This window comes from Arachis duranensis, chromosome 8, assembly GCF_000817695.3.
Source record: "Arachis duranensis cultivar V14167 chromosome 8, aradu.V14167.gnm2.J7QH, whole genome shotgun sequence".
Classification (NCBI taxonomy): domain Eukaryota; kingdom Viridiplantae; phylum Streptophyta; class Magnoliopsida; order Fabales; family Fabaceae; genus Arachis; species Arachis duranensis.
The window spans coordinates 21068304-21078460 of NC_029779.3; positions in this window are offsets into that span (position 1 = coordinate 21068304).

Consider the following 10157-nt stretch of genomic DNA (forward strand, 5'->3'; position numbering starts at 1 on the left):
GATTGAGTAGAAGCAGTAGGAGAGCAGGCGTCCTTGAGCCATACAGCATCTCCATTCGCTTATCTGAAATTCTCACCAATGAATCTGCATAAGTCTTCTATCCCTTTTATTATTTCTTTTTATTATTAATTATTCAAAAAACCCATAAACCTATTTTAATCTGCCTGACTGAGATCTACAAGGTGACCATAGCTTGCTTCATACCAACAATCTCTGTGGGATCGACCCTTACTCACGTAAGGTTTATTACTTGGACGACCCAGTACACTTGCTGGTTAGTTGAACGGAGTTGTGAATTTAACCAAGAGACACAATAGTTTTTGTGTATATGCCAAAGAGCCAATATTGATGATCACAATTTCGTCCACCAATGCCACAATTGTGTATCCTTTTCTTTTATAAAAAGGCAACACGGAGAAAAGCGTAGCCTATTCTATGAATAGGCTACTCTTTTCAAATGTAGCTTAAAAAAAGTGTGGCTGAATGGGTATTTTTCTTGTAGTGATATCAATGAGATTCTGGGCCTCTTCTGCAGTCTTCATCAATCGTAGGGAGCCTCCTGCTGAGTGATCTAGTGCTTATTGAGCCTTCAGAGTTAAGCCTTCATAAAAGTTCTAAAGTATGTGCCACTCATTGAACATTTCAGGGGGCAGTTTCTAATCAGGGTCTTGTATCTCTCCCAAGCCTCATAGAATGACTCTCCATTCATCTGAGTGAATGTTTAGACCTCCGTTTTGAGTCTAATGATCCTTTGGGGAGGATAGAACTTGGCTAAGAACTTGTTTACTAGATCTTCCCAATTGTTGATGCAATCTCTTGGAAATGACTCCAACCATTGAGTAGCTTTGTCTCCGAGGGAAAATGAAAATAGTAACGGCTTGTAAATGTCAGGATGCACACCATTGGTTTTGACAGTATCACAAATCCTCAAAAAAGTGGATAAGTGTTGGTTTGGATCTTCAAGTAGCCCTCCTCCATAGGAACAATTGTTTTGTACCAAGGTGATGAGTTGTGGCTTCAATTTAAGGTTATTTGCATTGACATTTGGGGTAAGGATGCTACTCCCACAATGCCTTGGATTAGCAAAGATGTAGGAAGCCAAAACTCTCCTCTGTTGTTGACCATTGTTGTTGGCCACTCCTACTGGTAGATTTGTTGGATTCTCCTCCATTTCTTGATATTCTTATTTAGAAGTTTCTCCTCTAATGACTCCCTTTCCTCTGGCTTCCCTTCTCAATTTTCTAAGGGTTCTTTCATCACGATCGCCAGAGGTGGAGACCTCTCTCCTTGCTTCTATCATAAAACCACAACAATAAGAAACACAAGAGCACTCTGTAGCTTGAGTGCAGTGAGAGTTACTAGAGACAAAGTCTCAAATAGTTAGTATGCAAGTTAAAATCAAAGAAAATGAACAAAAACAAAGAAAAAGTGCTTAATCTAGACCACCACCTTACTTAATCATTTTCAATCTAATCAATCCCCGGCAACGGCGCCAAAAACTTGATGATGTGGAAAACGACCCAACATAAAACTCATCGGCAAGTGTACCGGGCTGCATCAAGTAATAATAACTCACATGAGTGAGGTCGATCCCACATGGATTGAAAGATTGAGCAATTTTAGTTAGGTGGTTAATTTAGTCAAGCAAATGATGAGCGGATAATTTATACGCTTTTTGGCATTGTTTTTACATAGTTTTTAATAGGTTTTAGTTAGTTTTTAGTATATAATTATTAGTTTTTATGCAAAAATTATATTTCTAGACTTTACTATGAGTTTGTGTGTTTTTTTGTGATTTTAGGTATTTTCTGGTTGAAATTGAGGGACCTGAGCAAAATCCGATTCAGAGGCTGAAAAAGGACTGCAGATGTTGTTGGATTCTGACCTCCCTGCACTCGAAATGGATTTTCTAGAGCTTTAGAAGCCCAATTGGCGCGCTCTCAATTGCGTTCGAAAGTAGACATCTTAGTCTTTCCAGCAATGTATAATAGTCTATACTTTGCCCGAGATTTGATGGCCGAAATTGGCATCAAAACTCCGGTCAATGACCCTTTTCTGGCGTTAAACGCCAGAACTGGCATAAAAGCTGGAGTTAAACGCCCAAACTGGCACTAGAGCTGGCGTTTAACTCCAAGATAAGCCTATGCACGTGAAAGCTTCAATGCTCAGCCCAAGCACACACCAAGTGGGCCCCGGAAGTGGATTTCTGCATCATTTACTTATTTCTGTAAATCCTAGGTTACTAGTTCACTATACATAGGACCTTTTACTTTTGTATTTTCATCTTTTGATCATCTTTGATCTTGGGATCAGGTCTTTGAACCCTTTTTCATTTGTTTCATGAATGGCCATGCCTAGACCTTGTTCTTATGTATTTTCAACGGTGGAGTTTCTACACATCATAGATTGTGGTGTGGAGCTCTGCTGTTCCTCATGAATTAATGCAAAGTACTATTGTTCTTATATTCAATTCACGCTTATTCTTGTTCTAAGATATTCACTCGTACTTCAACCTAGTGGATGTGATGATCTGTGACACTCATCATCATCCTCTCTTATGAATGCGTGCCTGACAACCACCTCCGTTCTATCTGTGAGAGCTTGAGTGTGTATCTCTTGGCCTACTGGTTCACGACACATGGTTGCCTCTCCTGACAACATAGCTTCCATTCCGTGCGATCAGAGTCTTCGTGGTACAAGCTAGAATCAATTGGCAGCATTATTGAGATCCAAAAAGTCTAAACCTTGTCTGTGGTATTCCGAGTAGGATCTGGGATGGGATGACTGTGACGCGCTTCAAACTCGCGACTGTGGGGCTCAGTGACAGTGCACAAAAGGATCAATGGATCGTATTCCGTCATGATCAAGAACCGACAGCTGATTAGCCATGCGGGAAACCGTAGAGGACCATTTTCACTGAGAGGATGGATGGTAGCCATTGACAACGGTGATCCACCTACATACAGCTTGCCATGGAAAGGAGTATGAATGATTGGATGAAGGTAGTAGGAAAGCAGAGGCTCAGGAGGAACAAAGCATCTTCATACGTTTATCTGAAATTCCCACCAATGAATTGCATAAGTATTCTATCCTATTTTATGTTTTATTTCTCTTTTAATTATCACAACCTCATAACCATTTGAATTCGCTTGATTGAGATTTATAAGATGACCATAGCTTGCTTCAAACCGACAATCTCCGTGGGATCGACCCTTACTCAAGTAAGGTATTACTTGGACGACCTAGTGCACTTGCTGGTCAGCTGCACGAAGTTGTGTATCACGATTTCGTGTACCAAGTTTTTGGTGCCGTTGCCAGGGATTGTTCGTGTTTTTGGTACCAAGTTCATCTTGTTGCTTAGATAAGGTATTTTTCTTTTTATTTTCTTCTTCAGAATTTTTAAGAATGAATTCTAGAGTTTCAGATGATGCTTTTGTCATCATAGGAGCTAGTTGATTCCCATCAATTTGGCTGTTGTATGTAATGTCTTGCTGAAGCTTAGCTGACCATGTCTAATTTTTTTAGACTGAAGCTTTAGACTAACATTGCATGATTCTTGGAATTCTTATTAAAAATTTTGAGTTTCTTATTTTCTTTTTCAAAAAAAATTTCAAAAAATTACAAAAAAAATTATAAAATCATAAAATCAAAAATATTTTTGTGTTTCTTGGTTGAGATAGAGTCAAATTTTAAGTTTGGTGACAATTGAATGTTTTTATTTTTCTTGCATTTTTCGAAAATATATGCATTGTGTCTTCATTGATCTTCAAGTTGTTCTTGATGATTTTCTTTGTCTGATCTTTAAATTCTCTTGTTTTGTGTATTTTGTTGTTTTTCATGTGCATTCTCAATTTGTTAGTGTCTCTAGTATGAAAATTTCTAAGTTTGGTGTCTTGCATGTCTTTCTTTTCTTAAAAATATTCAAAAAATATGTTCTTGATGTTCATCTTGACATTCAAAGTGTTCTTGCATGCATTGTTTATTTGATCTTAGTTTTTCATGATTAGTTTCATTTTGTTGTTTTTCTCTCTCATCATTAAAAATTCAAAAAAAATTTCAAAATTATGTCTTTTCAAGTCAACAATACAGAGAATTGAAGATTCAGAACATACAGTGGAGGAATCACAGAGAAAAAGCTGGGAGTTCAAAACGCCCAGTGAAGAAGGAATTCTGGCACTGGCTAGCATTTAATGCCCAAGGAGGTAGCAAAGTGGGCGTTAAACGCCAGAATGGATACCATTCTGGGCGTTTAACGCCAGGATAGCACTAAGGAGGTGGTTTTGTTTTCAATTCAAATCTTTTTCAATTTTTCAAGTTTTAAAACTATTTTTTCAAAATCTTATCTTTTTCATATCCTCTCATATCAATCATATCTTTTTCAAAATCAAATTTTTTCCATTTTTCTTTTAATATTTTCGAAAATCCTTGTTAACAATTAATGTTGTGATTCAAAAATCTCAAGTTTGTTACTTTCTTGTTAAGAAAGGTTCAATATTTGAATTTTAGAATCATATCTTTTCGTTTCTTGTTAGTCAAGTCATCAATTTTAAAAATCAAATCTTTTTTTAAAATTGTTTTTCAATCATATCTTTTCAAACATATCTTTTTCAATCAAATCTTTTTCAAATCATATATTTTTCAAATTTTAACTTCAAAATCTTTTTTCTAACTTCTTATCTTTTCAAAACTTACTCTTTCTTATCTTTTTCGAAAACCACTAACAACTTTTTCAAAAACCTTTTTCATTAACTAATTGTTTTAAACTCTAATTTTATTTTATTTAAAAATTTTCGAAAATTCTCTCTCTCCCATCTCTTTCTATTTAATCACTAACACTTATCCTCCTTTGATAATTCGGACCCCTTCCTTCTCTATAAGTTCGAATTCCTCTCTCTACCTCATTCTTCCATTCTTCTTTCCCTCTAACACATCAAGGAATCTCTATACTGTGACATAGAGGATTCTATACTTTCTTTGTTTTCTTTCTTTTATATGAGTAGGAACAAAGATAAAGGCATTCTTGTTGAAGCTGATCCTGAACCTGAAAGGACTCTGAAGAGGAAGCTAAGAGAAGCTAAAGCACAACTCTCTGGAGAGGACTTGACAGAAGTCTTCGAAAAAGAAGAAGACATGGCAGCTAAAAATAACAACAATACCAACAATGCAAGGAAGGTGCTTGGTGACTTTACTGCACCTACTCCCGACTTCTATGAGAGAAGCATCTCTATTCCTGCCATTAGAGCAAACAACTTTGAGCTTAAGCCTCAATTAGTTTCTCTGATGCAACAAAATTGCAAGGTTCATGGACTTCCATTGGAAGATCCAGTTCTTGGCTGAATGTTTGCAAATCTGTGACACTATTAAGACCAATAGAGTTGATCCCGAGGTCTACAGACTTATGCTTTTCCCGTTTGCTGTAAGAGACAGAGCTAGTATATAGTTGAACTCACAACCTAGAGATAGCCTGAACTCTTGGGAAAAGCTGGTCAACGCCTTCTTAGCTAAATTCTTTCCACCTCAAAAGATGAGTAAGTTTAGAGTGGAAGTTCAAACCTTCAAACAGAAGGAAGGTGAATCCCTATATAAAGCTTGGGAAAGATACAATCAATTGATCAGAAGGTGTTCTTCTGACATGCTTTCAGAATGGAGCATCATAGGTATCTTCTATGATGGTCTGTCTGAGCTATCCAAGATGTCGTTGGACCAGTCTGCAGGTGGACTATTCATCTAAAGAAAACGCCTACAGAAGCTCAGGAACTCATTGAAATGGTTGCAAATAACCAGTTCATGTACACTTCTGAAAGAAATCCTGTAAACAATGGGACAACTCAGAAGAAAGGAGTTCTTGAGATTGATACTCTGAATGCCATATTGGCTCAAAAAAAATTATTGACTCAACAAGTCAATATAATTTTTTAGAATCTGACCGGATTGCAAGCAGCATCTGGCAGTGCTAAAGAAGCCTCCTCTGAAGGAGAAGCTTATGACCTTGAGAATCCTGCAATGGATGAAGTGAATTACATGGGAGAACCCTATGGAAACACCTACAATTCTCAATGGAGGAATCACCCAAATTTCTCAGGGAAGGATCAACAGAAGCCTCAACAAGGCTTCAACAACAATAATGGTGGGAGAAACAGGTTTGGCAATAGCAAACCTTTCCCATCATCTTCTCAGTAACAGACAGAGAATTCTGATCTATCTAAGACCACACTCAGTTTCATGAATGAAACAAGGTCCTCCATTAGAAATTTGGAGGCACAAGTAGGTCAGCTGAGTAAAAAGGTTACTGAAACTCCTCCTAACACTCTCTCAAGCAATACAAAAGAAAATCCGAAGAGAGAGTGCAAAGCCATAACCATGATCAACATGGTCGAACCTGGAGAGAGTGAGGAGGACATGATTCCCAGTGAGGAAGACCTCATGGGATGTCCACCGACCACTAGGGAGTTCGCTCCTGAGGAACCAAAGGAATCTGAGACTCATCTAAAGACCATAGAGATTCCATTGAACCTACTTCTGCCATTCATGAGCTTTGATGAGTATTATTCCTCTGAAGAGGATGAAGATATTACTAAAGAGCAAGTTACTAAGTACCTTGGAGCAATCATGAAGCTGAATTCAAAGTTATTTGGTAATGAGATTTGGGAGGATGAATCCCCCTTGCTTATCAATGAACTAAACGCCTTGGCTCAGGTGAAGATACCTCAAAAGAAAGAGGATCCCGGAAGGTTCTTAGTACCCTGTACCATAGGCACCATAACCTTTGAGAAGGCTCTATGTGACCTGGGGTCAGGCATAAACCTCATGCCACTATCTGTAATGGAGAAACTGGGAATCTTTGAGGTACAAGCTACAAGAATCTCACTAGAGATGGCAGACAAATCAAAGAAACAGGCTTATAGACTTGTAGAGGATGTCTTGGTAAAGGTTGAAGGCCTTTACATCTCTACTGACTTCATAATCCTAGACACTGGGAAGGATGAGGATGATTCCATCATCCTTGGCAGACCCTTCCTAGCTACAGCAAAAGCTGTGATTGATGTTGACAGAGGAGAGTTGGTCCTTCGAGTGAATGAGGACTTCCTTGTATTTAAGGCTCAAGGATCTCCTTTTATACACATGGAGAAGAAGCATGAAAAAGCTTCTCTCAATACAGAGTCAACCAAAGGCCCCACATTCAAACCCTAACTTTGGTGTTGGGAGGCCATCATCATGCTCTGATTATCTGTGAGACTTCATGAGAGCTCGCTGTCAAGCTATTGACATTAAAGAAGCGCTTATTGGGAGGTAACCCATTTTTTATTTTATGATAATTTTCCATTTTCCATTGTTATTTTATGTTTTCTTGAGGTTGATGATCATGTGGAGTCACAAAAACAACTACAAAAATCAAAGCAAACTAAAAAACAACATTAAAAAACAGCATACCCTGGAGTAATGGCTCGAATAATTTTTTAGTAATGGCTCCAAATACTTGGTGTACACTACTATAGTTCACTCACATTCTTCATAACTTTGCACAACTAACCAGTAAGTGCACTAGGTCGTCAAAGTAATAAACCTTGTGAGTAAGGGTCGATCCCACGGAGATTGTTGGTATGAAGCAAGCTATGGTCATCTTGTAAATCTCAGTCAGGCAGATTATAATGGTTATAAAGGTTTTCGAAAGTAATAGATAAATAAAACGTAAAATAAAATAGAGATACTTATGTAATTCATTGGTGGGAATTTCAGATAAGTGCATGAAGATGTTGTGTTCCTTCTGAATCTCTGCTTTCCTACTACTTCATCCAGTCATTCTTACTCCTTTCCATGGAAAGCTATATGTAGGGCGTCACCGTTGTCAATGGCTACTTCCCATCCTCTCAGTGAAAATGGTCCAAATGCTCTGTCACAACACGGCTAGTCATCTGTCGGTTCTCGATCATGTTGGAATAGAATCCATTGATTCTTTTGCGTCTGTCACCACGCCCAACAATCACAAGTTTGAAGCTCATCACAGTCATTCAATCCTTGAATCCTGATCGGAATACCACAGACAAGGTTTAGACTTTTCGGATTCTCAAGAGTGGCCACCAAAGGGTTCTAGCTTATACCACGAAGATTCTAATCAAGGAATCCAAGAGATATGCGCTCGGTCTAAGGTAGAGCAGGAGTGGTTGTCAAGCACGCGTTCATAAGGACGGATGATGATGAGTGTCACGGATCATCACATCCATCAGGTTGAGGGTCAGCGAATATCTTAGAATAAGAATAAGCATTAATTGAATAGAAAATAGTAGTACTTTGCATTAAAACTCGAGGTACAGCAGAGCTCCACACCTTAATCTATGGTGTGTAAAAACTCCACCGTTGAAAATACATAAGTGATCAAGGTTCAGGCATGGCCGAATGGCCAGCCCCCATAAACGTGATCAATAGTCTCCTAAGATGAATAATAGATTAAAACTGAGACCAAAGATGTGGTCAAAAGACACTAGTACAATAGTAAAAAGTTCTATTTATACTAAAACTAGCTACTAGGTTACAGAGATAAGTGATTGATGCAGAAATCCACTTCCGGAGCCCACTTGGTGTGTGCTTAGGCTGAGCTTGAGCTTTACATGTGCAGAGGCTTCTCTTGGAGTTAAACGCCAAGTTGTAACGTGTTTTTGGCGTTTAACTCTGGTTTCTGACGTGTTTCTGGCGTTTTACTCCAGAATGCAGCATAGAACTAGCGTTGAACGCCAATTTGCATCATCTAGGCTCGAATAAAGTATGGACCATTATATCTTGCTGGAAAGCTCTGGATGTCTAATTTCCAAAGCCATTAAGAGCGCACCATTTGGAGTTCTGTAGCTCCAGAAAATCCATTTCAAGTGCAGGGAGGTCAGAATCCAACAGCATCAGCTTAAGGCTATGAATAATTCCATGAATCCTTCACCTCTCTTAAATGAAAAATATTTTTAATTCAAAAGAACAAGAAGTACATGAGCTTCAAATTCATCCTTGAATTTAGTTTAATTATATTGATGTGGTGACAATACTTTTTGTTTTCTGAATGAATGCTTGAACAGTGCATATTTTTTATCTTGTTATGTATGAATGTTAAAATTGTTGGCTCTTGAAAGAATGATGAACAAAGAGAAATGTTATTGACAATCTGAAAAATCATGAGATTGATTCTTGAAGCTAGAAAAAGCAGTGAAAAAGCAAAAGCTTGAAAAAAAAAGAAAAGTGGCAAAAAAAATAGAAAGGAAAAGAAAAGCAAGCAGAAAAAGCCAATAGCCCTTAAAACCAAAAGGCAAGGGTAAAAAGGATCCAAGGCTTTGAGCATTAATGGATAGGAGGGCCCAAGGAAATAAAATCTAGGCCTAAGCGGCTAATTCAAGCTGTCCCTAACCATGTGCTTGTGGCATGCAAGTCCAAGTGAAAAGCTTGGGACTGAGTGGTTAAAGTCGTGATCCAAAGCAAAAAGAGTGTGCTTAAGAACTCTGGACACCTCTAACTGGAGACTTTAGCAAAGCTGAGTCACAATCTGAAAAGGTTCACCCAGTTATGTGTTTGTGGCATTTATGTATCCGGTGGTAATACTGGAAAACAAAGTGCTTAGGGCCACGGCTAAGACTCATAAAAGTAGCTGTGTTTAAGAATCAACATACTTAACTAGGAGAATCAATAACACTATCTGAAACTCTGAGTTCCTATAGATGCCAATCATTCTAAACTTCAAAGGATAAAGTGAGATGCCAAAACTGTTCAGAAGAAAAAGGCTACAAGTCCCGCTCATCTAATTAGAACTACTATTCATTGATATTTTGGGATTTATAGTATATTATCTTCTTTTTATCCTATTTGATTTTCATTTGCTTGGGGACAAGCAACAATTTAAGTTTGGTGTTGTGATGAGCGGATAATTTATACGCTTTTTGGCATTGTTTTTAGGTAGTTTTTAATATGTTCAAGCTACTTTTAGGGATGTTTTCATTAGTTTTTATGCCAAATTCACATTTCTAGACTTTACTATGAGTTTGTGTGTTTTTCTGTGATTTTAGGTATTTTCTGGCTGAAATTGAGGGACCTGAGCAAAACTCTGATAAAAGGCTGACAAAGGACTGCTGATGCTGTTGGAATCTGAACTCCTTGCACTTAAAATGGATTTTCTGGAGCTACAG